We start from the raw sequence: 14,965 nt of genomic DNA on the forward strand, positions 1-14,965 counted from the left end.
AATAAGACACTGACACCGAATTTATCTGTTGGATTATAACGTCCACAGCTTTATTAATTATTAAATATGTAAATAAATAAATTAACAATTTAGGGTCATTGTCCATCTAACATTATATTACTATCCCCCCGTACAATACCCCTGACAATGACCCTATCTTTTGAACAATAATTAACATTCACTTAACATATAACCAGAAACACACGGCCTACCAGAGAGGCCCCAAAACCATCTGTTAACTGTAGGGGTGTACCCAGACACCCCTACCCCCTAGGTTCGTAGCCACCGAAGAGCTTGAACCTACCAACATCTAATCCATCTGGCCTACTCCAGCCTAGGCCTTGGCCTGTCCATTCCCAATTCCATCTAACTCCTGGCTTTAACACGCCCTGTTCCGCCATAGCACATGACTTGATCCCTTAAGGACATGTGCGCCCCCCACCACCCTGAAACAGGGCCAAGCTAATCCCTTCCTGAAAGCCTAGATTGAGCAAGTCACAACCCACGTCTGACAAGTGTACCCCGTCTCTCCTAAAATAGCCCGGAAGCATGTCCTCCAGTTCCCTATGCCGAACTACAACACCCCCCACTCGCCGCACAAAACTCGCCATTGCCCTGTTAACCTTGCCCCTGCATCGAGCCACTGCAGCTGGATCCCTGGCGTGCCGCCACGTGAAACGGGGGACCATTTCCGACCACACTACCACCACGCCAGGGACCAGGTCCAACAGCCGATCCACGTCTCTCTTCATCCGTCTAACCAACTCCCTTTGCGGAATCAGACCCAAATCATTCCCACCCCCGTGTAATAAAACTATGTCCGGAGCAGATCCCCCGGCCAACCTGCTAAACAACAAACTACTAAGGCTTTGCCAGCTAAACCCCCTAAAGCCAAACCAAGAAATCGACCCTTCTCCTTGAGTAAAACCCAGCTGTGCTCCACTTCTCCGAACAGCAGCCCTCTTCTGAGCCCAATAGACATACGAGTGGCCCCAGATCCACACTTTCCGTCCTGCAAAGAAAAACACGTTAATACCAAACAGATGGATTCCACTTCCATCACAGCATCCCATCGCCCTGCTCACACCAGCCTATCTGGTCTAACGTATGATCTAAAACGCAAGGATTCCCACCTCCCTATGCGTTTAATCCTCTCGTCCCCCAGTCCCAGCCGTGCGGCCTCAGTTGCCGCCCCAATTCTAAAGGAGTGAGTCCCAAATTGCCCAGGCTCTAGGCCCAGCTTACTTACCCCCATCCTAAACACCCTCGCGAACTGGAAGCGCGACAGGGCCGAGCCATCCTGGTGCACCAAGAAGCAACCATCACCCCCCGGGCGCAATGCCCGGTACTCCGACCCCTTTTCAACTGGGCACACCCCTGACCCAGGCAACCCGAACAACACAACTGCGCAACCTTTGCCGAAAATGTCCGTCTTCGAACGGCGTAACTGAATTCGCACCCTGTCCTCGCGAACCTCCACATCTGTGAGCTGAAGACCCCCAAGGCCCTTCTTGTTTGCGCTCACCAACTCCCCGATCCGAAAAGCCCCGAAAAAAGCCCACACAAATGCCACCGTGAACAACGACACTTCAAATGAGGAGCTGCAAATACCCGGAAGAACGCCCACCAGCTCCCGCAACAATTCAAAGGACACTGGTCTACGCGAGTCTACCGTTTTCTTCCCCCTCTTGAATCCCTTCACTGCCTGACGGACCAGGAAGTGTTTGGTATCATCAACCCAGCCATTGAACTTAAACAGGAAAGCCAAGGCAGAGAGATGCCTATCCACCATGGCAGGCGACGTCTGAGCCGCGAACAGTCGACAGAGTAACCACAAAAGTGCATCCAAGCGTTGCCCCTCCGTAGGGGCTGTGAAGAAATGACTATATTATTCGATATTTTGTTGCATAGTTCTTGTTTTTTTTGTGTACTTTTCATTCGGCAGATGGGACTGCCGAACCGAGACCACCCCTGGCTCACTTAACTTCAAAGCCGGCATCACTTTCACCCTCTATGTGTGCGGTCAGCGTTCGTACTGTCGAACGCCACGTGGCAGAGAAAACCGCGGCCATCTTTTTTTTCGCCAAACAAAGGCAGCGGGACTTGGTCGTCGAGTGTCTGGAACTAAAATCGGACACTCGACTTCCCAAACACCGGTCTCCATCATGCGAACGCTGGAACTAGTGATACCGATTAGCTAGGAGAGCGCTATTCGGTACAAATATGCACACGAATGAGGGGAACAATCGCTGCTAGGAGCCAGGGGAATTCATTCGGTACTTTTATGCATTTCTTCCCTTTTTCTGAAGTGACCGGCAAAACCACACGAACCTCTGGAACTATTTTGGGCAGTCCGCCCCCAGTGGACCGGTCACAAAGGACTTCCATACTTTTTGCGAACCCCTGAACCGATCCGGGTGAAATTTGGATATGTTGGTCACCCGGATCGGGGCTATCAGGGGATATAGTATTTGTGGGGATACCCCAGGTATAAAGGGGTGTTCCAGAAGTTGGGGAAAATGGTGAATTTTCAGCCTGGAGATAATTAGGTTGGCACTATATCAGACCTGATTATCTCCAGGACTAGGGGAGGGAACTGCCTGTTTGTATTAGGTGTGTTTTATATTTTTACTGTCCAGGATTGGATAAATATTACTCCTCCCTGTGGGATGTCCCCTTGCATGGGGACCTGCATAAAAAGCCATGTGTGTGAATAAACGTTAGTTCTGCTTGTATCCTGAATCTGGACTCTGACTGTTATTTTGGAATTCGTATGCTGTAACAAGGGAATTATCTTATGCAGCTGTTATATTCCGTAGGGATTTCGTTCCTGTGACTACCGAACCGGACTCTCGCTACCTTAGGCTCTGACCGTCCGGGAGGAAACTACCGAACTCGGTTTGGTTAAACTTGGTTTCCTTACAACTGGTGGCAAGCGGAGGGATTCGAATCCCGAATGGACATTGCAAACCAAGCAAGGGAATGAATGGCTCAGCAGTACCAGCTACTTAAAAGAACCACACTAAAGGATTTACTGGAAGCTCGAGGCAGAGTGGCAAGTAACAAGACAAAAGCCACGTTAATTGCAGAATTAATACAGAGCGATAATACCAGCAACACAGAAATGGATCAAGAGGAAGAAAATGCGATGCAAAAGGACATCCGATGGATGCTCAGTCTGTTGGGACCCAACCCAGCTACAGAGGCGGTTCTGCAGGTCATGGCACAAGCCAGACAAGCGCAAAAAGAGCGAGAGGACCGGGAGAGACCGTCACAGGGGGATTTACTACACTCCCCGGGAAGTACTGGGGAAATCCCAAAGAAGGTAAACTATGCAGCCTTTAAATCTTTCAATGACAATGAGATGGAAATTGACAGTTACTTGCAAGACTTTGAACGCCAATGTGCACTGGAGGGATTAGACTCCACGAAATGGGCTGCAGTCATTAGCAGTAAATTGTCAGGTAGAGCAGCCGAGGCGCTGCGAGCAGTACCTGAGGGGGACATACATAATTATGAAAAAATAAAAGACATTTTGTTGGCCAGATATGCTGTAACTCCGGAGGCATACCGGAAAAAGTTTAGAGATCTGAGAAAGACTGGGAGAGATTCCCATACGGAATGGGCGTTTCGGCTACAACGGGCGGCCCGCAATTGGATGAAGGGCTGCCAAGCAACCACCCTGGAGGATGCTTTGCAACTTATGTTACTGGAGCAATTTTTTAATCACGCTGCAGAGGACATAAAAGACTGGGTTAAAGATAGAAAACCAAAAACTGTGGAGGAAGCCGCCAGGTTAGCGGATGAGTATCAGGATAATAGGAGGAAGGAGCAAGGGGTGAGCAGACCACCTTTTAAGCCTAACTACCAGGCTCCAACAACCCCTACCCCTCCTAGACCCGCCATGAGTAACCCTTCACCGAACCCAGCAAACACACCACGTCCCCCTGCAGTGTGTCATTATTGCAAACAACCAGGGCATTACAAGAATCAGTGCCCTCGCTTAAACCGGGGAAGCTGGGAAAGGCAACCCCCACAACAACCCAGGGCAGCTGCTCATTGTGTGCAACAGGAAGGCACAACCGGTGTTCCTAACCAAGAAGAACAGTGGAGTGTATTGCACGAGGTCAACCCAGTTCAAGCTGGGGGTGACAACCGGGACCACCACCGCCAATGGATTACCGTAGATGGCGTGGGGGCCCGGGCTCTGAGAGACTCTGGGGCTACTTTGACTGTGGTGCAACCTCACACGATCAGAGCGCAAGCTCGCACCGGACGCACAGTCGCTGTGAGGGTGGCTGGGGGCGCTATTCACAAACTGCCCACCGCTAATATCCTTGTTGATTGGGGTTCCGGGTCCAAACAGCTGGAGGTGGGGATTATGCAAGAACTACCCGCCGAGGTTTTGTTGGGGAATGATGTAGGATGCTTGACCTCCCAACTGGCCCGAGACCCCCCTGCTGAGGCATACCCAGTTACCACCCGAGCTCAAGCCAGACTGGAAGCTCCGCTGCACTCTGAGGAAAACCAGGTAAGAGTCGAAATACCCCCCTTACCCGATCCTACCTTCCCTTTCTGGGATACCCCCCAGGGGTTTGAACAAGAGCAGCGTACCGACCCCACATTAGAGGGTTATAGGAAGGCAGCGGCCGTTACCCCAGCGAACAACCCGCACGAAAAGTTTGAGTGGTATAAGGGGTTACTGTATAGAGTGACCGAGGGGGTGGGACAGGGGGCCACCCAGGTCATCAAAAGACAATTAATTGTACCCCGTAAATTCCGGGCTGAGTTGTTAAAACTCAGTCATGACATTCCCCTAGCAGGACATTTAGGGGTTAAAAAGACAAGAGACAGGTTAACCCAAACCTTCTTCTGGCCCAGGGTCACCCAGGACCTCAAGTATTATTGCAGGACGTGCGACGTCTGCCAAAGGGTGGGAAAAAGGGGAGATCTTCGGAAGGCCAAACTTCACCCATTGCCCATTATAGAACAGCCCTTTCACCGAGTAGCGGTAGATTTAATAGGACCCCTCAGCCGACCCAGCCAGTCGGGCAAAAAGTTCATACTAACCGTGGTCGACTACGCCACTAGGTACCCGGAGGCAGTCGCCCTCACCAATATAGAGGCCGAGACCGTGGCCGAAGCCCTTATTCAGATTTTCACCCGAGTAGGTTTCCCACAAGAGATCCTATCCGATCGGGGAACTCAGTTCACGGCTACCCTGACACAACAATTGTGGCAGAGCTGTGGAGTGAAACCCCTGTTCAGCGCCCCGTACCATCCCCAGACTAACGGGCTCTGTGAACGTTTCAATGGCACTCTAAAACAGATGCTAAAAACCTTTACGGAGTCCCACAAGAACTGGGAAAAATTCCTCCCCCACCTTCTGTTTGCCTACCGTGAGGTGCCCCAGGCCTCCACTGGGTTTTCCCCCTTCGAACTCCTGTATGGGAGAAAAGTTCGGGGCCCACTGGAGCTCGTACGGGAGCACTGGGAGGGCAATACAGACGAGGGGGGAGTCCCTATCGTCCAGTATGTTCTGGAGTTCCGGGACCGTCTGCGGGCGCTCACCGCATTGGTTCGGGAGAACCTGCAGACGGCCCAGGAGGACCAGAGGAAATGGTACGATAGGGGAGCCCAAGACAGAGTACTAGAATTAGGGCAGAAGGTGTTAGCTTTGAGGCCAGTTAAAAAGGATAAGCTACAAGCCGCATGGCAGGGACCATTTAAGGTAGTAGAACGGGTTAGCGAGACCACCTACATCGTGAGCAAATGCTCAGATGAAAGGCTGACCAAAGCCTTCCATGTGAATATGCTCAAACCATACTTTGAGAGAACAGAGGATGTGGGCGCCGTGTGTGCGCCCGCCACAGAAGATAGTGAGGGACTACCCCTTCCCGATTTACTAGACACCGCTCCCTGTACTATTGACCAAGTAAGCTTGGGTCAAAATTTAAACCCCCTGGAGAAAGGTGAGGCCACGCAACTGCTGCAAAGATATCAAGAGATGTTTTCAGCCACCCCAGGCTATACCTCCGCTGCGGTACACCGCGTGGAAACCCAGGGAGAGACGCCACTGCGGCAACAACCATATCGGATCCCGGAAGCAGTGCGTGAGAGTATGCTCACCGAGTTAAGGGATATGTTACAGTTAGGGGTAATAGAACCCTCGCAAAGTCCTTGGGCCTCCCCGGTAGTCCTAGTACCGAAGCGCGACGGTACCACGCGCTTCTGTGTAGACTATCGGAGGCTTAACGATCGTACCATAACAGACGCCTACCCCATGCCCAGAATAGATGAGCTCTTAGACCGTATGGCGGGGGGGAACTACTTGACTACCCTGGACCTGTGCAAAGGTTATTGGCAGATCCCCTTGGAGCCTGCGGCCATCCCCAAGTCGGCATTCGTCACCCCTTTCGGGCTATACCAATTCAAGGTTATGCCCTTTGGGATGAGGAATGCCCCGGCTACCTTTCAGAGGATGGCCGATAGGCTCCTGGAGGGGTTTCAGGACTTCGCATGCGCGTATCTAGACGATATTGCCGTCTACAGCCGCACATGGGGAGACCATCTGGGCCATGTGTCCAGGGTACTCCAACGAATCCACCTCGCCGGGCTCACGTTAAAACCCGACAAATGTCACGTAGGTCTGGCCGAGGTACAGTATCTCGGCCACAGGGTGGGCTCCGGTAGACAGCGTCCAGAGCCAGCGAAGGTAGAGGCCATAGCGAACTGGCCCCAACCTAGGACCAAAACCCAGGTACTAGCTTTCTTAGGGACGGCCGGTTATTATAGAAAGTTTGTCCCAGAGTACAGCGCCCTGGCCAAACCCCTCACCGACCTTACCAAAAAGGCCCTCCCCAAACAGGTTTCCTGGACCCCAGAGTGCACGGACGCTTTCCAGAAGCTTAAAGCGGCATTGAGTGAGGCTCCTGTGTTGGCAGCACCTGACTACACTAAACAATTTCTTGTACACACAGATGCCTCCATGTTCGGACTGGGAGCCGTGCTAAGCCAAGTGGGCACAGACGGCATGGACCACCCGGTGGCATACCTCAGCCGTAAACTGTTACCCCGAGAGGTCAGCTATGCCACCGTAGAAAAAGAATGCTTGGCCCTCGTGTGGGCACTCAAGAAGCTACAGCCCTATTTGTATGGGCGGGCATTTACCCTTATGACGGACCACAACCCCCTGGTATGGCTTAACCGGGTAGCTGGAGACAATCCCAGGCTATTACGGTGGAGCCTAGCCCTTCAACCTTATAATTTTACTATGCAGTACCGGCCCGGAAAACAAAATGGTAATGCGGATGGCCTGTCACGCCAGACCGAACTGGACTCCTAAACCGCTACTTTTCTCGGACATCCCCAAGCCAACCCGACAGGGTCTAGGCGGGTATGCCGACCTATGGACTTATAGGGGAGCAGTGTGAAGAAATGACTATATTATTCGATATTTTGTTGCATAGTTCTTGTTTTTTTTGTGTACTTTTCATTCGGCAGATGGGACTGCCGAACCGAGACCACCCCTGGCTCACTTAACTTCAAAGCCGGCATCACTTTCACCCTCTATGTGTGCGGTCAGCGTTCGTACTGTCGAACGCCACGTGGCAGAGAAAACCGCGGCCATCTTTTTTTTCGCCAAACAAAGGCAGCGGGACTTGGTCGTCGAGTGTCTGGAACTAAAATCGGACACTCGACTTCCCAAACACCGGTCTCCATCATGCGAACGCTGGAACTAGTGATACCGATTAGCTAGGAGAGCGCTATTCGGTACAAATATGCACACGAATGAGGGGAACAATCGCTGCTAGGAGCCAGGGGAATTCATTCGGTACTTTTATGCATTTCTTCCCTTTTTCTGAAGTGACCGGCAAAACCACACGAACCTCTGGAACTATTTTGGGCAGTCCGCCCCCAGTGGACCGGTCACAAAGGACTTCCATACTTTTTGCGAACCCCTGAACCGATCCGGGTGAAATTTGGATATGTTGGTCACCCGGATCGGGGCTATCAGGGGATATAGTATTTGTGGGGATACCCCAGGTATAAAGGGGTGTTCCAGAAGTTGGGGAAAATGGTGAATTTTCAGCCTGGAGATAATTAGGTTGGCACTATATCAGACCTGATTATCTCCAGGACTAGGGGAGGGAACTGCCTGTTTGTATTAGGTGTGTTTTATATTTTTACTGTCCAGGATTGGATAAATATTACTCCTCCCTGTGGGATGTCCCCTTGCATGGGGACCTGCATAAAAAGCCATGTGTGTGAATAAACGTTAGTTCTGCTTGTATCCTGAATCTGGACTCTGACTGTTATTTTGGAATTCGTATGCTGTAACAAGGGAATTATCTTATGCAGCTGTTATATTCCGTAGGGATTTCGTTCCTGTGACTACCGAACCGGACTCTCGCTACCTTAGGCTCTGACCGTCCGGGAGGAAACTACCGAACTCGGTTTGGTTAAACTTGGTTTCCTTACAGGGGCGCTACTCACCTGAGCCACCGTCTCGTCCCACAGCTTCCAAACCTTTACGTAGGACGCCCACGTGCTCGGCGCCAGTGACCTCCTCACACAGTCTCCAAGCAGGCCATCCCGAGTTGCCACATCACACCCGGGCACTCCTGACCCTGGGCCAGCGCGTCCGGCGCAGCCTCCCGGAAGCGTTCCCACTGAAAACGAGACAGTGAGTCAGCCACCACGTTCTGGAGCCCCGGGATGTGCCTAGCCCTGAACACTATGTTGAATGACATACAACTAAGTACTAATTGTCGAAGCAGGCGTACTACCGGGGGCGACGAGGCGGTCAAGCTATTGATCGCTTGCACTACCGCCATGTTATCGGAGTAGAATACCACCTTTTTGTCAGCCAACTCCGTACCCCAGAGTACCACCGCTACAACGATGGGAAACAACTCCAAGAACGCCAAGTTCTTAATCAGAGGACTCACCTTCCACGGTTCCGGCCACGCCTCCGCGCACCACTTACCTGCCAAGTAGGCCCCAAAACCAACACTGCCGGAAGCGTCCGTAAACAACTTCATTGCTGCCGACGACACCGTCGGTTCCCGAAAGAACACTGTCCCGTTAAAGTTGCCCAAAAACTGTTCCCAAACCCCCAAATCGTCCTTCATCTCGGCCGACACCCGAATGTAGTGCGACGGCCGCCGCACCCCACTCGTTGCCTGCGCCAACCTCCGGCAAAATATCCTCCCCATGGGGATCACCCTGCACGCAAAATTAAGGCTCCCCACGAGGGACTGGAGCCCCCGCAAGGTCACCTTCCTTGCCCCCTTGACCACGTCCACTAGCTGTCGCAGATGCCGCAGCTTATCCCTAGGCAGCCTGCATTCCCCGAGCTCCGAATCAATTTCGAGACCCAAGAAGCTAAGGCACGTGGTGGGGCCCACCGTCTTGTCCCCCGCCAACGGCACCCCAAAGGTATGCGCCACCCGCTGAAAAACTTTCAGTACCTGAGCACACCGCTCCGAGTCCCGTGGGCCGACACACAGAAAATCATCCAGGTAATGCACTACAGCACCCCCGGCCGATTCCGTGCGCACCACCCATTCCAAGAAGGTACTAAACCTCTCGAAGTAAGCACAAGAGATGGAACAACCCATAGGCAGACACAAGTCCACGAAGATTGCACCCTCAAAGTGACACCCCAACAGGTGGTGACAGTCCGGGTGTATGGGCAGCAGCCGAAAAGCCGCCTCCACGTCCACCTTGGCCATCAGCGCCCCACGCCCCGCTCTCCTAACCAGCTCGACGGCTTTGTCGAATGACGTGTAGGAGACCGAGCATAGGTCGGCGTCGATGTCATCATTCACCGAAGACCCTTTCGGGTGCGATAAATGATGAATCAGACGAAACTTTCCCTCTTCCTTCTTGGGAACCACCCCCAATGGTGACAACCTCAAATTCGCCAAGGGCGGAGCCGGAAATGGCCCTGCCATCCTCCCAGCTTGCACCTCCTTGGCCAACTTCTCCCGCACAACCCCCGGGTGTTCCCTGACCGACCTGAGGTTCTCACAAGGTGCCCCCGGCCCCGTGGCTTTGAAGGGAATTTTGAAACCCTCGGCAAATCCCGCCCGAAGGAATTCTGCCACGGCCTGATCAGCGTATTGCCTTAGCCAAGGCAACATCGCGCCTACCTTCACTGGTGACACCCCCAGCGGGAGCTGTGGGAGCGGCCGCTCCCGCTGCTCCTCCCCCTGTGGCCGACTTACCTTTCTTGAAGCACCTGTTGACCCCGTGGTTCCCGCCGCACCCTGAGCATTCGTGCCGGAATCTACAAGCGGATCCCCACTTACACTGTCCTTCGTTGAAGGCCCAGCAGGCACCTTTCTTTTGACCTGCCGCCACCGCCCCCCCGGGAGCGGTGCCGGCAGTCCCTGGAAAGGGCGCACTCTTTTGCGCCATCATTAACCGCATCCAAAGCGGCAGGTCCATTTGGTCCCAGCGCATGGAAGGGTTGGCCGCCAGTCGCTGGCGGAACTGCTCGTCATACCTCCACCATGCCAACCCTCCATAGGTGCGGTATGCGTCCCCGATTCCGTCCAAGTAACAAAACAACTGGGAGCAGCACTCCGGCCGCTTCTCCCCAATAACACTGGCCAAAATGCAAAAGGCTCGCAGCCAATTGCCGAAGGTTTTCGGTATCTTGCGATACCTCCGCCTTTTCTCCTCCTCCTCCTTCTTGGCGTCTTTTTTGTCCTCCTCTTTTAAATCTAAGAATTCCTCCAGGGGAAGAAGGGAAAATATTTCCACGAATTCCCCTTTCGCAATCTTCTCTTTCACCTCCCCTTTCAAATGGCAACCCAACGGCCCCGCGAAGGACACATGTACATTCTGACGTGCTGCCTCCGTAATGTCCCCCCCCGTCACGTCGAGTACCCCGTCCCCCACCGATGATCCGTCAGGCTTATCAGTGGGACGCGTTTCCTCCCTAGTACCACCTGTCACTCCTGAGGATACCCCCACCAACCCCGACCCACTGCCTTCACCTGCTGACCAAACCCTATCGAACCTAAGTGGCTCCCTATCCTCTGACCACGAATCTATAAATGATTTCAAACAATGTATGAATGTCCCCGGGTGTGGTGTAGAGGTAGACTCACCGCTGATGCCCCTGGCCGCCGCAGGCCGCGGGGTTGCTGTCCCTCCATCCGCCATTTCTGACACTGGAGCTCCCAGTAGACGCCGACTCCTGCCCGCCTGGTCCCTCCTCGGAACCGCTGGTGAGTTACTCCGCGACCTGTAAGGAGAAGACATCCTGGGTAGTCTGCCCGAGTAGCTCCCTACCCGCCCTTCCTCCCTACGCTCTTCTCCGACTGCCCTGGATCCTCTCCACTGCTCTTTCCGACCTCCCTTGCTGAACTCTCCCCGTCGCTGCTCCCTGAAGCTCCTCTCTGAAGATCTCGATCCACTGTGCCTTCTGCTCCGCCTCCCCTCCTCTGACCTGGACCTCCTTCTCCTCTCTCTGACGCTGAACCTGGACTCACTGCGGCCTAGCCGTGAATGGCTCCTGTCCCTGCTGTCCCGTCCTCCCGACCAGCTCCTGTCACTGCTGCACCTGGCGCTGCTGCTGCGCCGCTGGCCGCCCCGGCCCTTTGCGGCCGCTTCCTTTTCACTAGGCCGTACCTGAGGGCGGCCGGATGGGCCCCCCCGCTCTATACTGCCATCTCTAGTTCCCCGGTATCGTGCTGACACCACCGGCTCTCCCACAGCCGCTGCGCCTGGCCCCCCACCGGCCGCCCCGTCTGACTCTGCCCTAGCCCCTAAGGATAGGCCGCCTGTCGCTTTCCTAGCTCCAGAGACCCTCTGAGCCGCCCGACCCGCTCCGCTGTCCTCTACTCCTAGTCTACTGCTCTCAGTCCTGGCCCTCCCTCCGGCCGCCCCTTCGGATCCCTTGCTGGCCTGGTCTCCCCGCACTGCCTGGCGGACCGCTGGTGCTGTAGTAACCCGACTAGTATTCCCACCTTGCCCCTCAGTGATACCGCTGGAGGTTGACCAGCCCATTACGCGGGGCGCCTTCTGACTTCGTGGCCTCCGTTTTGCGCCCACAGTCGCCTGCCCGGCGGGTCCGCCCGAAGGCGCCTGCCGCATTCCCTCCGCCGTCGCCGTGCTCGGTCCGGCCTCCGAACCGCCGACCGCTGAAGGGCTCCTCCGCCGCCGGGCCGCTGGGGCCTCTCCCGGGCTCAACCTCTGTGGCGGCCTGGTCCTCCGCGCCGACCTCCTCTCCGGTCCCTCCGCGTGGGTGGCAGCAGCCCCGATCTGTTCATGCAGCCACGCCAGCCCTCGATCACGAACCGCCGCCCGAACTCCGTCCAAAATCTCCTCTAGGGACGCCATTACCTGCAGAGGGAGAAAAAGAAAAAAGAACTCCGCCGACCCGCCACAAGTGACAGGTCAGTGCAATTCAGATTAACTGGCTCCTCACTTAAGATGGCCGCCTATTTACACTACCTGACTCCTCCCCTACTTAGCCCTGCCCTGAACATCCCAAACCTTTCCACCTGCCTACTTCCTGGCCTTGTCAAGGCCCACTCCCCTGTTTCACTGTTCCATGGGCTTCACAACTTGAGTCCTGTCTCTTATTAGGGGAATCTGCTACAAGGGATTGCTATGCTAGGCATATTCCCTTGCTATAATCACTGAGCTCTTGTAAGAGCTTGTTCCTGCTTTGTTCTGAAGGGAGATAGCTGCAGCCTGCGGTGCTTATGGTGTCTGGTGGAGTGCTTGGAGTCCTCTGGAAGCGCTAGGAGCATCTTTCAACGGAGGTACCCAGTCGGGGTGCCAGTGGATCCGTTACAATATATAATATTAGACTTGTTTAAGTATTCACAAATATGTTGGAATAATAACGCCAAACAAGTTCTGGTTTATCCCACTGCCTTCAGAAATCCACCTTTAGCGTTTTAACATAATTAAACGTATTTCTGAAACGCAACAGAGTTTGTTAGAGATCATATCTAAACAAATAGAATCATTAGAATCATTAAGACCAAAAATCTCTCAGAACAAGTCTGGGGTAAAGTCCTGGAGAAGCGCCAGTCAGGGCTCGGTTTTAATAATATAACCAAATTTAGAATTTTGCCAACGCAGCACCGTTCAATCATCATAGCCAACCAAGTGAAAGGAGGGCATCACTTAGAGAAACAAACTCTGAAAGAGCCGGAGAGATCTGCAGATGTGAGAAGCTGTCTATGGGACAGCTATGACCAGGACCCTCCATGAAGGTGGACTTCATGGACAAGCGGTGAGACGAAAGTGATTATCAAATGCAATTTGTTGTTTTCCAGAAATGTTGTGGGAGACACCGTGGCCGTGTGAAAACCGATTCTCTGGGCTGATGAAACCAGAATTGATCATCCTGACATTGATGCCAACTCTGGCTCATGGCGTTGAGATCACCAACCGTCGGTGAAGCATGGCACGGGTACATCATGTTGAGGGAACTGGTTTTATCGTTTCGAGACTCTAAGAATGGCCCAGTCACAGCCCAGGGATCTAACTAATGGGAATCAGCGGGGAAACATTAAAATTGCTGATTTTCTGTAGTCCTCAGCCTGACAGAGTGTGAGCAATTATTTTGATATTGAGAATGGTCAGAAGCTGACAGATCCAGATGTGCAAACCTGGCGAGCGTGATCCGGGCCTGCAGGGGCTAGGAGCACGTGACTGGTGGCAGTAAGTGACCGGTATACACTGCACAGAGAGACTCCTTCCTCCTACACACAGAGCAAACCTCCTGGGCATTCCTAGCCTAGATACAGAAAGCTAAGGGGTCTAGTGACAAGAGAGATAAACCCCCACCTCACCGCAGCGCACAGGAGAGATGAACATATTCTACCTGCCTTACAGATACATTGAGCCTAGCAATGCAGAACACATTCAGTGAGAGTAATATCACAGAGCTCCTTATACCTGCATTACAGTGAGAGTAACATTACAGAGCTCCTTATACCTGCATTACAGTGAGAGTAATATTACAGAGCTCCTTATACCTGCATTACAGTGAGAGTAACATTACAGAGCTCCTTATACCTGCATTACAGTGAGAGTAACATCACAGAGCTCCTTATACCTGCTTTACAGTGAGAGTAATATTACATAGCTCCTTATACCTGCATTACAGTGAGAGTAATATTACAGAGCTCCTAATACCTGCATTACAGTGAGAGTAATATTACAGAGCTCCTTATACCTGCATTACAGTGAGAGTAATATTACAGAGCTCCTTATACCTGCATTACAGTGAGAGTAATATTACAGAGCTCCTTATACATGCATTACCGTGAGAGTAATATTACAGAGCACCTTATACCTGCATTACAGTGAGAGTAATATTACAGAGCTCCTTATACCTGCATTACAGTGAGAGTAATATTACAGAGCTCCTTATACCTGCATTACAGTGAGAGTAATATTACAGAGCTCCTTATACCTGCATTACAGTGAGAGTAATATTACAGAGCTCCTTATACCTGCATTACAGTGAGAGTAATATTACAAAGCTCTTAATACCTGCATTACATTGAGAGTAATATTACAGATCTCCTTATACCTGCATTACAGTGAGAATAATATTACAGAGCTCCTTATACCTGCATTACAGTGAGAGTAATATTACAGAGCTCCTTATACCTGCATTACTGTGAGAGTAATATTGCAGAGCTCCTTATACCTGCAATACAGTGAGAGTAATATTACAGAGCTCCTTATACCTGCATTACTGTGAGAGTAATATTACAGAGCTCCTTATACCTGCATTACAGTGAGAGTAACATTACAGAGCTCCTTATAACTGCATTACAGTGAGAGTAATATTACAGAGCTCCTTATACCTGCATTACAGTGAGAGTAATATTACAGAGCTCCTTATACCTGCATTACAGTGAGAGTAATATTACAGAGCTCCTTATACCTGCATTACAGTGAGAGTAATATTACAGAGCTC

Source organism: Pelobates fuscus, chromosome 9 (genome assembly GCF_036172605.1).
Source record: "Pelobates fuscus isolate aPelFus1 chromosome 9, aPelFus1.pri, whole genome shotgun sequence".
Taxonomy (NCBI): domain Eukaryota; kingdom Metazoa; phylum Chordata; class Amphibia; order Anura; family Pelobatidae; genus Pelobates; species Pelobates fuscus.